The sequence below is a fragment of the Silene latifolia genome, chromosome Y, assembly GCF_048544455.1.
Source record: "Silene latifolia isolate original U9 population chromosome Y, ASM4854445v1, whole genome shotgun sequence".
NCBI lineage: Eukaryota > Viridiplantae > Streptophyta > Magnoliopsida > Caryophyllales > Caryophyllaceae > Silene > Silene latifolia.
The window spans coordinates 82,802,752-82,821,196 of NC_133538.1; the positions used below are offsets into that span (position 1 = coordinate 82,802,752).

The following is an 18,445-nucleotide window of genomic DNA, read 5'->3' on the forward strand; positions in this document are numbered from 1 at the left end:
TGTATGTTGTTTGAGGGTTTTGAACATTTTGGCTTTTGTATGAGAGATTTGGATGGAACTTGGTGTTTTCATTGTAAAAATTTGAATAAGGGGTACCACTTTTGTAAGCTTGGAAAGCATTAACTTGTTCGGTTGTTCCCCTACACTCACTTGAGTCATGACCCAAAGTTCCACAATTCTCACATATCCCACTTGGGATTGATGAGGATGCCGTCATGGCATTGACATGATGCTTTGATGTTTTTGAGTTTTCCTCAAGTCTAGCCATAGCTTGTTCAAACTTCAAGTTGATTGTGTCAATGTGAGCACTAAGTTGAGCACCCAATTGAGTAACGGAGTCCACTTCATACTTTCCTCCTCTAGTAGCCTTGCGAGGCCTACTATATTGTGAATTATGGACCGCCATTTCCTCAATCTTGTTCCATGTTTGATTGTCATCAACTTAGGTGAACATTCCATTTGATCCCATATTGAGAATGTTCCTTGAATCTTCATATAAACCATTCCAAAATTGTTGCACTAAAAACCATTCGCTAAGTCCATGGTGAGGACATGAGCGACAAATACCTTTGAACCGCTCCCAAGCTTCATACAAAGATTCTTCATCCCTTTGCTTAAAACCCGTAATTTGAGCTCTTAGCATGTTAGTCTTTTCCGGTGGGTAGAATTTTTTGTAGAAGGCTAGAGCTAACTTCTTCCAAGAATCTATTCCAAGGGTGGCCTTATCAAGGCCCTTCAACCATTGCTTTGCGGTGCCGATTAACGAAAAAGGAAATAAGACCCATCTTATTTGGTCTTGAGTCACGCCCATTTGAGAGATAGCTTCACAATAATCGCAAAAGGTTTCCATATGGGAATGAGGGTCCTCACTAGGCATTCCCCCGAATTGGCTCCTCTCAACTAGTTGGATGAAGGCGGACTTGGCAATAAAATTACCGGTGAGATGTTGCGGTGTAGGAGTACCATTTGGTAGATTCTCCTCGGTGGGTATAGAGTGTGACGAGAATTTAGGCATTGTAGGTGGATTTTGTGGGATATTGTGTAATGGGTTTTCTTCTCCTTCTATTGCGAAAGGATTGACAAACTCACTAGTGGGTTGAACAACTTCACCAACACCTCCCAAATTCCTCCTAACAAGTCTCCTATTATTCGTCAAGGTTCTTTCGATTTCACGGTCAAAAGGTAACAAATCTCTTTGTAACCTTCTAGACATGCAAAATATCAAACAACTCGAAAACAATTAGAACAAACCTTGAGGAGTTTTACTTCCCCAAGGTGAAAAAGACACAACTAATAACAACAAAAGAAATCTTAAATCAATTAAACACCGTCCCCCAACAACGCGCATTTTTGATCGAGGCCATTTCGTGTTCACAATTAAGCATATGTGGTCGTTGGTCAATGGTCGATACAAAACACAATTTATACTCCACAAACAACTCTACAATTAGTAAAGAGGCAAGTAAAGGTCGGATCCCAAGAGACGGGTATTGAAATGAGGATTCTATTGTAACTAGTAGTGTCTAGGGGTGTCACAAATTGGGTTGATGTAGAAGGTTACTAAACTAAAATAACAATGAAAATAAACTAGCAAGATGAATAAAATAAGGGGTGTAAACAATTGATTAAAAGCACTAGGGTGTCATGGGTTCATAGGGGAATCATGGGATATGATCATACAAACATGTTCTCAAATTATAAGCAAGCAATTATTGTTGTGATGGATTGAGTTGGGTTATATCTTACAATCCTAGGAAAGTTTGGGTCCCGGAGCCGAATCGATTAGATTGTACAACACCTACAAGTCGACTTAATCTTTCCTACTCAACACATGCATGGTCTAACAAGACTCGAGTTGGGTTATGTCTTACAAGTCAAGTTGAAAGGATAGAAGATGATAGTAAATGCAAGGATTCATAGGCTTAGCATTTCATCAAATATAACATGTGCATGTATTAAGATCAAAACAAGCAAGCAAATAAGATATGAAAGCATATTAATTTAAGCATGAATCATTCCCCATGTTGGTTTCCCCTAATCACCCATTAAACCCTAGCTAAGAGACTACTCACTCATTATCATATTGATCATGCTAGAAAGGTTGTCAATCATACTAACATAATGAAACATGATGAATAAATGAAAGTAATTAACAATAATTAAAAAGGGATTAAGAGATTATACCTACTAATGATTCCAATAATAAAGCAAGAATAATAGAAGTACTTGAATCCTAGATTGAGAGGTTGTCAATCTCCCAATAATAACCCAAATAATCTTCAATTACCCAAAATAAAGGAAGAACAAGAGAGAGATTAAAGAACTAAAACTTGGATTAAAACTTGATTAATACTTGATTACAATATTAAAGAGAGATTTGATTGATATTAACTACACTAATTATTGATAAGAAAAACATGCTCCTCTAATTAGCCTAATGGGGTATTTATAGTGAAAATTAGGGAGGATGCATTAGGGTTAACTAAGGGCTAAACTAGTAATTACACTTTTTAAGTTGAGCAAGGAGAATCCGGTATTTTCTGAGAGAAGGGCTTGTCTTTTCGTAGCTTGAAGAATGAAAAACGTGCTGTACTGAAATCCGTGCGGATCAGAGTCGGGACGGCCGGATCTGGGCTGAGGAATCCGAGCGGATTCAAGAGAGGGACGCTCGGATTGTGCTGGGGGAATCCGAGCGGATTCCAAGGTGGGACGCTCGGATTGGGCTGGACGGACGGGCGGATTTAGTACAATCCGTTCGGATTGTTGGTCAGCTTCAATTCTTCTTCTTTTCTTCCCTTTTCTTCATGAATTCCTTGGGGATTTCCTTGGGGACTCAAGGATCCTTTTCTCAACATTGCTCTTCTACTATGATATGTACAAAGGCCTTCTAGTCTTGTCTCTCCTTGATGCTTGGTCATTGAATACAATCAATTTAGCCTTGTTTTGCCATGAAAATGCAAGATTCTTACTCCTTTCCTACCAAGGGATCAAAATCTCAAAGAATATGCAAAACAAAGAACTAAAGATAAGAAATGACCCAAATAGGCACTAAAAAGCATGGAAACAATGGTAATTCGGGGGCTAAATATGCGCCAATTATGGTCACATCAACAATAATTAGTTACGAACCACCAAAGTACAGTAAATTATCAGCCACTTATACAATAAGCAAATTAACATTCATTTTAAATTAACTCCACAACAATGTAACAATACAATCACTTAACGAACTCACTTAACATCCACACGCATGACTTTTACATAGCTAACATTCAAAGTTTTAATTTTAAGCAACAAAATGGTTAAGTAAACCAAAATAGAGTACAACAATACGGTGAATTTTACCAACAATTACTAACAATTACTCAAAATGTGATATCTTTGTCATAATTTGTCATTTTTCTTCACGCGACATTGCTCTTCCCCTCTTAAAAGGAACTTCGTCCCTAAAGTTCACCTTCAAAACGAGCTATAAACATTATATGAAATGATAAAACCACACAATCTTGACATTACAAACCATTTTAACATACTTTGAGTCCAACCACTATCATAGCACGTCATTGACATTACATAGACAATGTGTATACATGTGAATATAATTCGGGAAACAAACGATAAACGAATTCATGAAACCTAGTGGCCTAAAACCAAATGTTTATGGAAAATGATTACTTGTTTTATAACATGAATACGCAACGTATATCTAGTTCGAGATTATCATTCACAACTTAACCATAATTTAGAAAGACGATCAATTAGCGAGAAACATGGCATCTCATGAAATTAATGTAACCACCATGCTAACGCATGGAATGCAATACACAATATAGAGAAGCATAATTATTAAACACGGTATAAAAATATGAGCATATAACTTCTTCCCCTAAGGTCGAAAGAACGGGGATAAGGTTTACAGGGGCTACTCGATCGAGTTTGGGGAACTCGATCGAGTCCGGGGTAGGCTACTCGATCGAGTAAGGCGTACTCGGTCGAGTACCCTGAAGTCAGTATACTGCCTTGGTCACATCCATTAGATACTCGATCGAGATAGGGGCACTCGATCGAGTGTCCACTGGTCAGATCACCCTCAACGTCAACACCAAAATGAAGAAATCAGAACCAAACTCCGGGATTTCATCCCGACATCTTTCACCTGCACTACGAGTCTAATAATTCGGCAAAGTACGGCCTTATGGCCAAATAGAAACCAAATAAATCCAATGTATGATGAAATAAAAGAAAACAAATGTCATAAGCCTACTAGACAACAACAAAAAAAGCAATCACTGGAGGTCACCACCTCGATCCTCTACCATCTCCTCATCTACTCCTCCTCCACCAGACGTGCCAGCTCCAGCTGTACCCTCCCCTGTGCTAGCTCCTGTACCTTAGTGTCCTCCTACTTGCCATGGCGCCAGACAACCGAAAGGATAACTCCTAGGTTCCCCCAAGTAGCCGGGTCTACTCAATAAGAGTGGAAGACTCCACTATCATCTCCGATACCCCTCCACCAAACCGGTTGAGCCAGATTGGTCCCAATGCCCTGCACGTATGCCATCTCATGAAGGTTTCGGAGCGTCAATGTTTTGGATACCCTCTCTGTGTGCTCACTCACCTGCATCGCGGGACTGAAATAAGAAGGGTAACTCGGGTACTGGTACTGTGGAGGCACGGGCTGCATAGGCTGAGTCTCACCAGCCCTCTCTCTCACTCGTCTGGGACCCCTCCCTACTCTAGGTAGCTGATCCTCAGGTCTCGCCTGGTTCCCCTTGGTCGGCTCTGGCATCACCTCCAAGAGACCATCATCAATCAGGTAGTACTACCGGGTAGGGGCAGCCTCATCGTCATCGGAGTCTGATTCAACTACCACCGCTGTCAAAGGTTCAGTCATATGGACGTGCTCTGGGTCAGGCAGTCTCATCCAACTCATACCCTACACCCTCCAAGCTAACCCACCACCCTCCAAAGTCCTCAACCATTTCTGGTCGATTAAGTAATCTCTATCCAAGGTGGGTACAACTGTGAACATAGGTGTGAGGGCCAAAGAGGCCTCAAAGGTAGTCAATCGCTTAGTTAACCGTGCGACAAAAGCACCACAACTCAAGTTCTCGGTCGAAGATGTGGCCATCAAGGCTAATCTAGCACAAACAATGGCCGAGGAACTAAAGGAGACTTTCTGGGCTCAGGTGGAGTTCAGATAGGTGACCAACAACATAGCCTCATGTGAGTTTAACTTACTCACATCCCTTCTATCATAGAGCAAACAGGTCAAAGCTCGGAGAAAGATCTTCAAAGTGACATGTTGAACATCATTAATCAACATGTTACTCGAAGTAGGAGCAGGCTTACCAGTGATACAGGGCATATAACTGCTAGCCCCACACTCAGTTGGGATGTCTCTAAGAGATCCCTTCTCAGGTCGAGCAAGTCCAAGGTGAGAAGCAAACTGGTCCATGGACAAGAGATAAATGGTGTTCATAAGACAAAACTCTACGGTCTTAGCTACCACATCATAAGAAAAAGAGCTCATAAACTCTAAGGTCAAGAAAGGGTAAGAGTGCTTCCTAAGACGATACAACCCCGCCAAACCCAAGGTCTCAAAGATATGCCTCACGTCTACCTCTATCTTCTGGTCATCAAGGATGGTAGTGTCGATGCATCTAGTAGGTTTCATACGGCGCTTCGTCAACTCAACAAAGGCATCACTTTGCTTAAAGTCAGCAAGATAACGGTAGGATACTCAGAAACAGGTGGAATAGTAGGTCCCTGACTCTCCTCTCCCACCTCAGGCTCAGAGGCCCTAGATCTCTTACTCTAACGAGTCACAGTTGTGGCTCTTGGCATCTATTTCAACATATTTTTAGCCACACAAAACGGATTCTTACTTGAACTAAAAGAACTTTGGTCGGTCCGCTTTGAGCTTAGATTTCGGTTACTTGTCGTTAGGAGCACCTAGACAAAAACATTATTTATAACTTCACAAACAACTCTACTACTAGTAAAGAGGCAAGTAAATGTCGTATCCCAAGGGACGGGTATTGATGTAGGATTTTCGATTGCAAGTAGTGGTGTCTAGGGGTGTCACAATTTGGGTTAAGATAAGAAGATCACTAAACTAAATAACAATTAAAGTAAACAAGCAAGATGACTAAAATGAGATGTAAACAATTGATTAAAAGCATTAGGGTGTCATGGGTTCATAGGGGATTCATGGTAATTAATCATACAAACATATTCTCAAATTATAATCAAGCAATTATTGTTGTGATAGGATCGAGTTGGTTTATATCTTACAATCCTAGGAAGGTTTGGGTCCCGGAGCCGAATCGATTAGATTGTACAACACCTACAAGTCGACTTAATCCTCCCTACTCAACTATATGCATGGTCTAATGAGACTCGAGTTGTTTTATGTTTTACAAGTCTCATTAAAAAGGTAAGTGATGGGTAAAAAATGCAAGGATTCATAGGCTCGCATTTCATCAAACATAACATGTGCATAAGTTGAGATCACAACAAGCAAGCAAATAAATTATGAAAATATATTAAATTAAGCATGAATCATCCCCCATGTTAGTTTCCCCTAATTATCCATTAACCCTAGTTAAGGAAACTACTCACTCATTATCAAGTTTAACATGTTAACAAGGTTGCAAATCAAATTAACAAAGCAAAACATGATGAATAAATGAAGATGATTAACAATAATTAAAAAGGGATTAAGAGAGTTATACCTAATGATGATTCCAAAATAATAATGCAAAGAATAATAGAAGTACTTGATGATTGATGGAAGGTTGTCAATCTCCCAATAAACCCAAATAATCTTCAATTACCCAAAATAAAAGATGAACATGTTAGAAAACTAGATCTATATACTCAACATATTCATATATGTTATATTTTAATTTAGTCATAAAATTAAATGGTGATCTTATGCATGCAAACTACAAAATAAATAAAGAAGAAATCATCATCTCACATTGATATTTCGGTTTATATGGGCACAAGAGAGTTCTCCTACTCTCTTGTTCTTGAACTTTCCTTAGTGGATGAACAAGGATTCAAGAAGAGAATCCCTCCCAAAAATATTATACCCAAGATAAAAACTTAATAAAATTAATATTATTATTACTAGAATAATAATAATTTTGTATTAAAATTGACCCAAAAATATTATTGGACTCTCTAATATTTCGGTTTAGAGAGAAGGAAGAGAAGGAAGAATTTTTATCTTTCTAAAACTCTAATTTTAGATGATGAATGAATGAATATTCACTAATGTATTTTATAGTGTATATTAGGTAAAATAAGAAAAAAAACCAAGGTGTTTTTCTTCTCAAAAACCGGGTTGAAGAGGGGAGAAGAGGGAGCCAATGCATGCACAAGTTGTTCTTCACAATGATCACTAGGTTTGCATGGCTAGTATATTAGGGAAATCATTATGCTTACCACTCACACAATAAACATAATATTTCCTTAATCCTCCCATTATTTTCGGCTAACATGGATAAAATGGACTCCATTTCATCTTTGTCAATTTGTCATATGTCACATGTCATATGTCACATTAAATTGTTATGTATTTTTAACATATTAAAAATCAACGTATTAACAAAAATACGTCATATACAAAAATCGACTTAGTAATTCATAATTACTTGTACCAAAATATTTTACCAATTATAAATCACAACATCTTGTATTTATAATAATTTATTCATTCAAATGCAATTGTTTCCTTAAATAATAATTTCATCTAAGTAATGAAACAATTCGATTACTTAGACCGTATCTTATTTAATCAAATTTCAATAAGACACGTAAATATTACTTCCAAAATCGTCCGTCAATTTTAAGTAATTTAATTGACCCGTATCGTCATACGATCAATTAAATGATCAATTAAGTGTGTTACCCTTTAGGTATGACCTAAGGGGATCAACTGGTCACCACCGTCTCACGACAGTAATGTCAAACTCTAGTCAGCCAATCATTACCGATATGTGTGGACCAGTTGACAGTAAAATATTACTTCCCAATTGTATTCTTTATAATGAGACTTAAACATGTGATCATCATGATCAACAGTTGTGATCGCATTATTGTCGGAGGACACATATTCCAACAGAACAAAAGAGAAATTAAGGAAATGAGATTTGTATTAATATTTGATTAGAAGTTAAATACAAGATTAAAGAGAGATTAAAATAGTATAAACTACACTAAAGATTGATAAGAAGAACATGATAATCTAATTAGACTAATGGGGTACTTATAGTGGGGATTAGGTGTACAAATTAGGGTTACTAAGGGCTTAAATGACGATTAAGTCCTTGAGAAATCGCTCCTCTCAAGAAAAGATGCAGGTCTCCTTTTAGCTAGTCTTCCAAAAATACGCGTATCTCAAATGAAGAAAGAAGGGGACGTGCCCCTCTGGAGTACAATCCGAGCATCCAAGGGTCGGGACGGGCGGATTGGGGAGCTGTTGGACGAGCGGCTTGGTGGCTTGGACGAGTGTCCTGGGGAGCTGTTGGATGGACCTCCCGATGGTTGGGACGAGCGGATTCTGGCTCAGCTTCCTTTTCTTCTTCCAACAATACTCCGGGATTTTGTCGAGATGCAAGGATCTTCTTCGTCATTGCCCATCTACTACATTATGTACAAAGGCCTTCTAGTCTTGTCTTGTCTTTGATGCTTGGTCATTAGATTCGATCAATTTAGCTCTATTTTGCCATGAAAATGCAAGGTTTGCACTCCTCTCCTACCAAGGAAACAAAACCTCAAAGAATATGCAAAACAAAGGACTAAAGATAGTAAATGACCGAAATATGCACTAAAAAGCATAGGAACGAGGCTAATTCGGGGACTAAATATGCTCAAATATTGATCACATCAAATATCCTCAAACCGAACATTTGCTCGTCCCGAGTAAAGAGGTGACAAAACTAGGACCCTTATTTAAACTATCCTACTAATATAGCCGATATGAGACAATTAGCGGGTCTCACTCCGCCCCTTCAACTCACAACATGACAACCATGAGTTAGGATGCCTTCTTGCAAGGCAAGGTGGGTCTTGCCAAAATGGCGACACATCCAATCATTAAAGCACACAAAATTAAGTAATGGATGCATCTACAAAAAGAATAGCCACTTTCCTCATCTAAGTGGCGGAAATTATCTAAAGGGGAAGCAATTCAAGGGTACACACTCCTTCATAGATATGGTTTCTTCAAACTACGAAGCCTAGAAGGATACAAATAAATCACCTCCAAGTTGTGTCAAGCTAGGGTACCTTTGTCCTCAATCGTTAAATGCTTTTGTCAAGAATAGACTCCCTATGGCGTTAGAAACACTGGAGGATCGCGGAATTCCCCTTCTTGCCTAGACAAGAAGAAGGGTTATCCCCTCTCTACCATGCACAAAAATGGATACGATGGATAAAGGGATCAATAGTCATTTAGTTTCATTTGGGAGTTTGATTTTGTTGTTGTTTTTCCCCCCAATTTCTTGTGGCATATGACATTTGAGAACATTTTCTTTTTGCCATTTCTTTTGATTTTTGGCATTTCAATACTTGACAACTTTTCAACTTTTTGCATTTTTTTTTGAACATTTTCAAAGTCACCCCAATTAGTAACGGGGGTGCCTTATATTTGAAGCATAAGAGTTTTTATTTTTGTTACTCCTCTTTTCTTTTGATCCAATTTGCAAACTTTTTGACTTTTCATTTTATTTCTTGAACTCAACTTGAATAATTTTTGTGCCCATTCCCTTTGATGACAAAATGTATGGTAGAATATGGATGAATGATGGTTGCATGGTTTCAAGGGTCACCTTGGAATAAACGGTAGCCAAGGAGTTATCACACCACAAGGTACTCTTGACTAGGCCTTAATCCATGGGTCAAAGGATACCAGCATGACACATCCTAGGGTGTTTTACAAGTATTCTAACAAGAAAAGTCTTAAGAATAAAAAGCATCTACTAGGGCCTATATACACTTGTCAAGCTTCCAAAATAGACGGTTTCACAAAAAAAAAATTCCTAAATGCAACTATATGCCATGATGCAACTAACATATATACAACCTAATGCATATGATTCTACCAACTAGTATGCCAAATAATCTAAATGCAAGTCCTAAATTCAAATTGTTTATACCGCATCAATCAAAATAAATCCACATAGTCATTAACATAAAGAGGAAAAAAGAGATTGGAAAGATCATACCATGCGGTCTTCTATATCCTCATGTCTCGGATGTGGCGTAATCAATCAATGTGAACAAGGATGAACAAACACAATATATACAAAATAATATATACAAATCTATACTAAAAAGGAATGAACATGTTATTGGATTTTCAATTTTTCAATTTTTTTGGATTTTTCGAAATTTTTTGATTTTTTTGGATTTTGAATAAAAGTGAAGTTTGAATTTCCCATCCCCATACTAGTATGGGCATTGTCCTCAATAGCCAATACGATAGGAAATTATGCAATGAATATGCATGATTTCTAAACTAAATGCAAACTATACTAAGCTACACAACATGATGCATGTGTTTTTGTTATGGCGGAGAGCATAATTTAAATTAGCTCCCAATGCATATGTATGGACTTCCCCAAACTAAAATAGACATTATTTCTAACGTCATGAATTTCGGGGGAGTTTATGCATATGGAATGCAATGCATGAAACTAAAGATTGTCATTTTGGATTTTATAAGTTGGGAACAAAGATAAAGAACGCCTTAATGAAGCCATGGTGTTAGTCCTCTAATGTTGCTAGGACTCCACAAAATAAATGATCAAAACAAATATGGTACAATAAATTAAGAAAACATCAAATTCTTTTCATGAACGTTAAAGAGAGAAGGGATAAGGGAAACTTCACTTAAGCCTTGATGGGTGCCTCTTGCCCGCTCCATCAAGCTATGAAGAGATCTCTAGAGATCACCATCATTCCCCTCTAAGTCACTATCCCAAGCCTCTTTGGATGCGTCCCTTGCATTGAAGTCCATGAACTCATCTTCCTCACTATTGAGCTCCACCGTATCTCCACCACAAGATTTATCACTCCCTTTGCCTTCTTGCCCATTTGCTCCTTCATTGGCTCTTGCCGAGTTTGGGAAGAGAATGTCCATTTGGGCCCAAGAGGAAAACATTCCCTCCTCGCTAACCTTCCCTTGTTGAACCAAATGGTGGAATTGTGGGTATAGAGCATAGTAGCTATCCACGGCGGCTTCATATTGACGGAGATGCATGTCTTGGAGAATTCCCGTCATAAAATCGTCTCGGGGAAGGATGAAGGGGTTAGGGTGATGGTATGGTTGGTATTTAAAAGGGTATGGAGGTATCTTGATCTTTTCATTTTGTTGTTGTGGCTCGTTTTGTTGTTGTTGGGTTTGTGGCGGTGCTTGATTTGCTTGGTTCGGGCTTGTGGGGATGAGGTATGACAGGATTGGGGATATAGGACCCCTCCTTGGTGAAATTCTCGGTAAACCGTTCATTGGAAAGTAGATAGGATTGCTCCCTTTTGTTATCCATTTGATTTTGTTTTCAAAACCCTCGTGGGTTATCCAATAATGTTGCACAACGATTAGCTCCTCATTTATCCTTGTATTTCCCGGAAGGGGAATGTACTCATTGTTCTCATTAAACCTTGCATTGAAGTGTTTTGCGAGTCTTTTAATGAGTCCTTCATTGACGATATGCTTCATCCCATCGTCGTCCCCATTTCGAAACTTAGCCCATTTCTCAAGGAGTACAAGTGGTGCATTAAAATGATATCCACTTCTTCCTTGGATCTCAAGAGATGATTCCATGAATACGAGATCAAGCTCATTCACAATTGCCGGGTCTCGGCGTGCAAGAATAGTTCCTGATAAGAACCGGTAAGTGAGCCTTAGAATAGGGTTTTGGATGTGAAATGCTAAACATTCCTTGATATACAAAAAGTCTCGACCGGTCATGGCTCTCCATAATGGTGCCACACTATACTTCTTAGGTTTTGATGTTTGGGTAGGCGAAACATCCAAACCGAGTACATTTGCAAACTCAACAAGAGTCATCATCCTAGGTACATTCTCCAATATAAACTCTATGCAAATTGTTTTGTTCAAAGTTGTGATCTTTAAGAAACTTAAGAACTCAAGAACAAGAGGTCAGTAGGTTTGCTCATGTAAGTGAAACAAGGTAGAAAGACCAAACAACTCAAAAAGGGCTTCTGTTTGATGGTATATTCTAAGCTTTCTTAATGTTTCATGGCATAGAAATTTGGTAGGAAGAATATTCTTACCAAGTAATCGGTGAAAGACAAGCCTTTGAACATCGATCACAAACTCAATGTTGGAAAAATCGTCAAGCTTGGTGAGATCCACAATCTCTTCATGTTCCCTCCTTAGAGTGTTGATGTGAGAAGTAGATGAGCTTCCTCTCACTCTTGGTCTTCTTCTTTACCTAAATGAAGATCCTCTTGGTCCCATTCTTTGATTGTAGATTTGGAATTTGATTTGTTGAAATATGGAGATGCTCTTTGTGAAGTAAATCTTGCTTTTTGAATCTTTTTGGAACCCTAGAATTTGGGGTTTTTTGATTTTGTGGAGTTAGTGAGTGCTTGAGATATGTTTTGGAGTCATAAGAGAGCGGTTTTTTATATTGTAAGTGGAAATAAGGATGAGGTGTCACAAATTTTGTGGTGGGGGAGAAAATTGATTGCGAAAATCGGGAATAAAAGACGCAGGGGGACGAGCGGATTCGTCATCGGGACGCTCAGATTTCTGGGTGCTGGGACGAGCGTCTTCCTCTTGGGACGCTCGGATTCCCTTACAGAGAAAAATTCCAGATTTTGACGCAGTCAGGACGAGCGTCCTCAGGTCGGGACAAGCGTCTTTCAACGGTAGGACGAGCGGTTTCTCTGGGACACGCTCGTATTTTCTTACAACGAGAAATCCCATAAATTATTGCCAACTAGACGAGCGGATTCCCTAATGCGACGGGCGTCCGGAATAGGACGAGCGGATCAGTACTTGAGACCCTCGGATTTGAGGTCAGAACTAAACAACTATTTGTCAGATCTTGTAGGACGAGCGGATTCCCAGGGCGACGCTCGGATTCTTTGCTTGGACGAGCGTCTTCCTCTCGGGACACTCGGATTCCTCCTGTCTTTCTTTCACTCGGATAGACATATTTCCCCACACTTGGAAACTAGTTCCTTCATTCATCAAAATGATTAGTGACCCTCCCTCACTTACTCTCATGGAAAGAATCATGTTTAAAATAGAAGTGCAATAAAATTAAAAGTACAAGTAAGAAAGGTTAGTATATTTACAAGTGGCGGTTTAGGGAGGACTCCACCAAACTCTCCTTTTGATGATCTTTTCAAGGATGAGGAGGCCCGAGGTAGGTGACCTCGACCTCTCCAATGAATGCTCCCTCATAGTATGGCTTCAATCTTTGGCCATTGACCTTGAATTTGCTTCCATCATCCGATTTGATCTCAAAGTCTCCATACTTTCCCACCTCGGTGATCACATAAGGACCCATCCATCTAGAGTTCAACTTCCCAGGAAAGAGTCTATATCAGGAATTGAATTGAAGGACTTTATCTCCTTTGTACAAGGCTTTTTGCTTGATTCTTTTGTCATGAAGCAACTTTGTCCTTTCCTTGTAGATCTTGGCGTTCTCATAAGATTGTAGTCGAAATTCTTCCAACTCTTGGATTTTTATCATCCTCCTTTGACCACTTAATTTGAGATCAAGGTTGAGAGCTTTGATTGCCCAGAAAGCTTTGTATTCTAACTCAATTGGCAAGTGGCATGCTTTCCCATAGACAAGTTTGTAAGGGGAAGCTCCTATGGAAGTCTTATAGGTCGTCCTATAAGCCCAAAGAGCGTCATCAAGCTTCATGCTCCAATCTTTACGAGTCTTGTTGTAATACTCTGTATTTTGAAAATAATTTATGAGAATAATTTATGTAATTTAAATAATTAATTAATGACATTTTAATAATAGTTTCAAATAAGATATTAATTAAAAAATAAAATAAGTATGCAAGTGGGAAATTGCACTTAGCTGGCAATAAGGCCTTGGGCCGTGTGCTATGGTTCTATGGACATATTTTATTGGCCTAGTATGACTAGTGGTCGGAAATTGTATCGGGATTTTATAATAATAATAATAATAATAATAATAATAATAATAATAATAATAATAATAATAATAATAATAATAATAATAATAATAATAATAATAATAATAATAATAATAATAATAATAATAATAATAATAATAATAATAATAATAATAATAATAATAATAATAATAATAATAATAATAATAATAATAATAATAATAATAATAATAATAATAATAATAATAATAATAATAATAATAATAATAGAGGAGAGGTGAGAGAGGCGATTAGGGCTTTGCACAGGCGATCGCTCACGACATCACCCTGCCGTCGGCCACCTCACGTTGCCGCCGTCATCACTTCTCACCGCCGGCAACCTCACGTTGCCGTCGTTCCTTGCGTGGGTGGTGTTACCTTCTTCGTTGTTTACTTTTATGGGTTCAGTCTCTTTCTTTGTTTTCGATTTTTCCGTCTGATCACAACCGTTGGTTGCCGGCCGCCTCTGCTCGTCACTGTTGCATTTCTGTCCTTCCCTCGTTGGCCATGTATCCATGTCGGCGGGTTAGGGCACTCTATTGTTGACAGTTTTGAGTTTTCGGGTTTCGGGTTTTCGAGAGCGTTTTGTGGTTGTCTGCTGCTGTTCGACAGGCTTTCCAGCTACGTCCATTCTCAGCCAACGACGACGACTCTTCTCTGGTGGTTGTGTTCTCGCTGTTTTCCCTGTTTTTTATACCTTCCTGTTTTTGTCGTCTATTTTTTTTTGGGTTGCTGCCGCTGGCTTTCTATTTTGCCGGTGTGTTTGCTCAGGGTGGGTTGTCTACCGGTGGGTGTGGGTTGCTTGGTCACTGTCGCTGGTTTTAGTCGCTGCCTTATCACGGTTCTTGCTGTTTGTTGCTGGTGCAGTAGGTTTGGACTGCCACCGTGGTTTGGCTTGTTGTGGTTTTGGCGGGTTGTTGGCTAACGGCCTTGGGTCATTTTCTTTTGCTGCTGGTTGTTTCCTGCTGGTTGTCTGGTCATTGCTATCAGCCACCGTGGGTCGTGGTTGTTGTCTATAGTGGTTGTTGCGGGCTACTTGTGCTGTGGAGATAGTGTATCTCTTTTGTGACCTTTTTCCGTGGAGATAGGGTCTTGCCTCTTGTTGCTCGAGCGATTTCCTGTGTGGTGGTTTTCGTGCGGGTGTTTGTTTTGGTGGCTATTGTTTAGGTATTTTTTACAAAGTTGATTGATTAGAGTTAATGCAGTCTTACTCTTTGGTTGATTGTATGATCGTTCGTATATTGATATTTAAATAAAGAGATAAAGTACGCAATGTAAATTGACACGTGAGATTTGGTGACGCGGAAAACCCAATGTGGGAACAACCGCGGGAGGGACGGTACCCTGCCAATTATTGCACTATACTTGAATAGGAGGATGATTACAATAGCGACGTAAAGCTAATCCTGCTGGCCCTAGGCGTCTGGCCTGCAAGATCTTGGATGGATATATATTTGAGTATAATTTGCTAATGCCGTGGTGCTGATGTGCTCTTGAATGTGATTGTATGAATGTATGAATGTCCTTATTGATTTGCTTCCTTGGCTATTTATAGGGTGAGAACCCTAGATATGTCCTACTTTGATTATGGAAAGGGAATATAATTTCCATAAGAACTCTTTCCATACTTGGCCGCCTTCCTCGATTCTCCCTGATCTCCCTAACTTCTCCCTAAATTCTATTTCCTTAATCCGGACGCCTTCTATGATGGGCTCCTGATCTTCCTTTAGCCCGTTTACCCTTTCTCCCAATTTCGGGCTCCCTTCCTCCTTGTCACTCCTCCCTTAGCCTTTTATTTTATTAAATGGGCCTTTCTTATTGCACTATTTTTAGCCCAAACAGTTTGCCCCAAATTTCTTGTGAAGTACGCTTCAAGGTGTCGAGCAAGGAATTTACGTAACCGAATGCTAAAAACCCTAACCCGTCTTTTACACTCCTTCCCATGCAATCCATCATGTCAGCCGCCGTATTCCTCTTTTCTCGCACCCTACTCCCTCTCTCCTCTTTATAACTCCAACCTCCACCTTCCACTTTATTTCTTGCCGGCTTCACTGTTCCTCTTCCTCCGTCTCTTTCACCAGGTATTTCTCCCTCTTTCCTTCTTTTAATTTCCATTTTCTCTATCCACCATGGGTAAAACTCGACAATCTTCATTAACCTCCACACCCTCCGAACGTAATCTCGGCCCAACCTTTCCTTCTCGGGGACTTTTTAAGCACCCCCACGACTGTGACTCCGCCTTGACTCCGGCCGACATTCCCACGATCAATAATCTGCTTGCTCTTGGTGACGGGGTGGACATCGCCATCCCTGAACCAGGACAGAAAGCTGATGCCCTCCGTCTAGGATGGGTTAGTTTTTACCTGTACCCATTCAGTTACGGCCTCCGTTTCCCTTTTCCTAAGCTCATCCAAGACTTCATTTTTACCAACAACTTCGCCATGGCACAAATTTCTGCTGCCATTTGGAGGGTTCTTCTCTATGCTCTGGCCGCCTGTCAGAATACTAGTAAACCTGTCACCCTGGGCGATCTTGCCCATATGTACAACATCAGATCCCTAGGCAGGGGTCAATTCTCATTCCGGGGCCGTGGAGAGGCTCCCTTCAAACACGTGTCCAAATCTCGTGATGAGAAATGGTTTGAGGACTTCTTCTATGTGAGGAAGGACTCCATCCAGCCTCCTGCTGATTACATCTTCGAGAAATGGGTTCTAACTTCGAGTAAGTAGCCTTCCTGTCACCTGATTTATTTTATCTCGCCGCTTACTAGCTTACTTCATCGTCTTCGTGCAGGCCCCTGTGACCTGACCCGCATTGGTGCCAAGATCCATGTTATTCCTTCTGATGTTTTAAGTATCCTGTCGTCTGAGACTATATTTGCTTGCAGGTTCAAAAGTTGATCAATTAGAAATCATCCTCCAAAGCGCCAAAAGGAAGAGACCTTCTGCCAGCCCTGACGTGGCCTCTGCCTCCAAGAGGAGTTCTCCTGCTGCTTCCTTCCAGACTCCTCCCACATTTTCCAGTTCTGCTGTATGCGAGCCCTTGGAGGTCGACCCGTTGTCTCGTCATCCGCCTACTCCTCCTGCTAGTCCTCGTGCTTCATCCAGTGGAGGCATTACTGCTCATTTCCCAGAGGGCTTTGGGAATGTGGACAAGGTACCTTACTGGCCGGAGATCGACCAGCTGCTCTTAACTCCTCAGAAGGAGACGTTTTCGGAGTTCTCTCCTGAGGAGATGGCTGAGAACGACGTGCACAATGCCTTCATGGTAAATACTCTTCATTTTCCACCTGCCTGTTTGCTTTTACTTAGTTTCCTCTTGTTGACTTCTGACTTTCTTGCTCCAGACCCTCCAGTCTGCACTCTATAATAGGAAGATGATCAACATAGTGCAGACCACCAGCCGTGCTACCAACGTCAAGAACCAGGAGCTGAAAGGGACTATTGCTGATTTGGCGCAGCAGCGGGTTGATCAGAAGGAGCGTGTGGTGGAGCTGAAGACTGAGCTTGCTGTCACCAAGAAGAAGCTAAAGGAGGGGGCTGATCAGCTGGCTCGTACTCAAGCGGTGTGCAGCACTTTCTCTGACTCCCTCAAGCGCTCTGATGAGAAGATCAGCGAGCTGATCTCCCTAGCCACCAACGTCGTTGCCTATGCTACCTGGCGGGGAAAAATCAGCGGGATGTGTGCTGCCCTTAAGGAGGCTCCCACCCAGCAAGCTATAGAGGAAGAGGAGAAGCAGCTGGAGATGCTCTACCCCACCCAACCTGATCTGAATGCGCTGATGCCTGAAGTTGGGGAGGTGAATTCTCCTGCACTGGCTGAGCAAGCTGCTGGGAGTGATGCTGGAATGTCCCAGGATGCTGCTGATGGAGCTCAGAAAGCTATGGCGGCTGAGGATGTACAAGCTGGTGTGTTACCTGAAACAGAAGGTCAGCAGGCAGAGGAGATGCCAGAGGTGGAGGTCATTAATGTGACCGATAATTATGTATTTTTATGTTTTGATGAACTTTTTGGCAGTCTGGCCCAGAGGTGGCAGATTTGTAAGTTTTAAAATTCTTTTGTGGTTGCTCCGCCAAGGTGGCGGTTAAACTTTGGGCCGTACTTTGGCCATGTTTTGAAATGCCCCTTGTCATAGTTTGGCTAGGTTTTAGCTTAAATATCGTGTGCTTGTTACTTATTTTCCCTATTTTTAGGAAGTTTGCCGTGTCAGCCTGCTTGACTGATTTAGGCGAGTCCTGCCAACCTGAAAAGGCTGACGTTTTGA

The 18,445-nt window shown here is 40.4% G+C and overlaps 1 non-coding gene across 1 annotated transcript; it reads left to right on the plus strand.

The window, feature by feature from the left end:
- Positions 1–536: 536 nt before the first annotated feature.
- Positions 537–643, plus strand: LOC141636968 (small nucleolar RNA R71). Its single transcript, XR_012541533.1, has one exon. It is a non-coding gene; the product is annotated as a small nucleolar RNA R71 (small nucleolar RNA).
- The last annotated feature ends 17,802 nt before the right edge of the window (positions 644–18,445 follow it).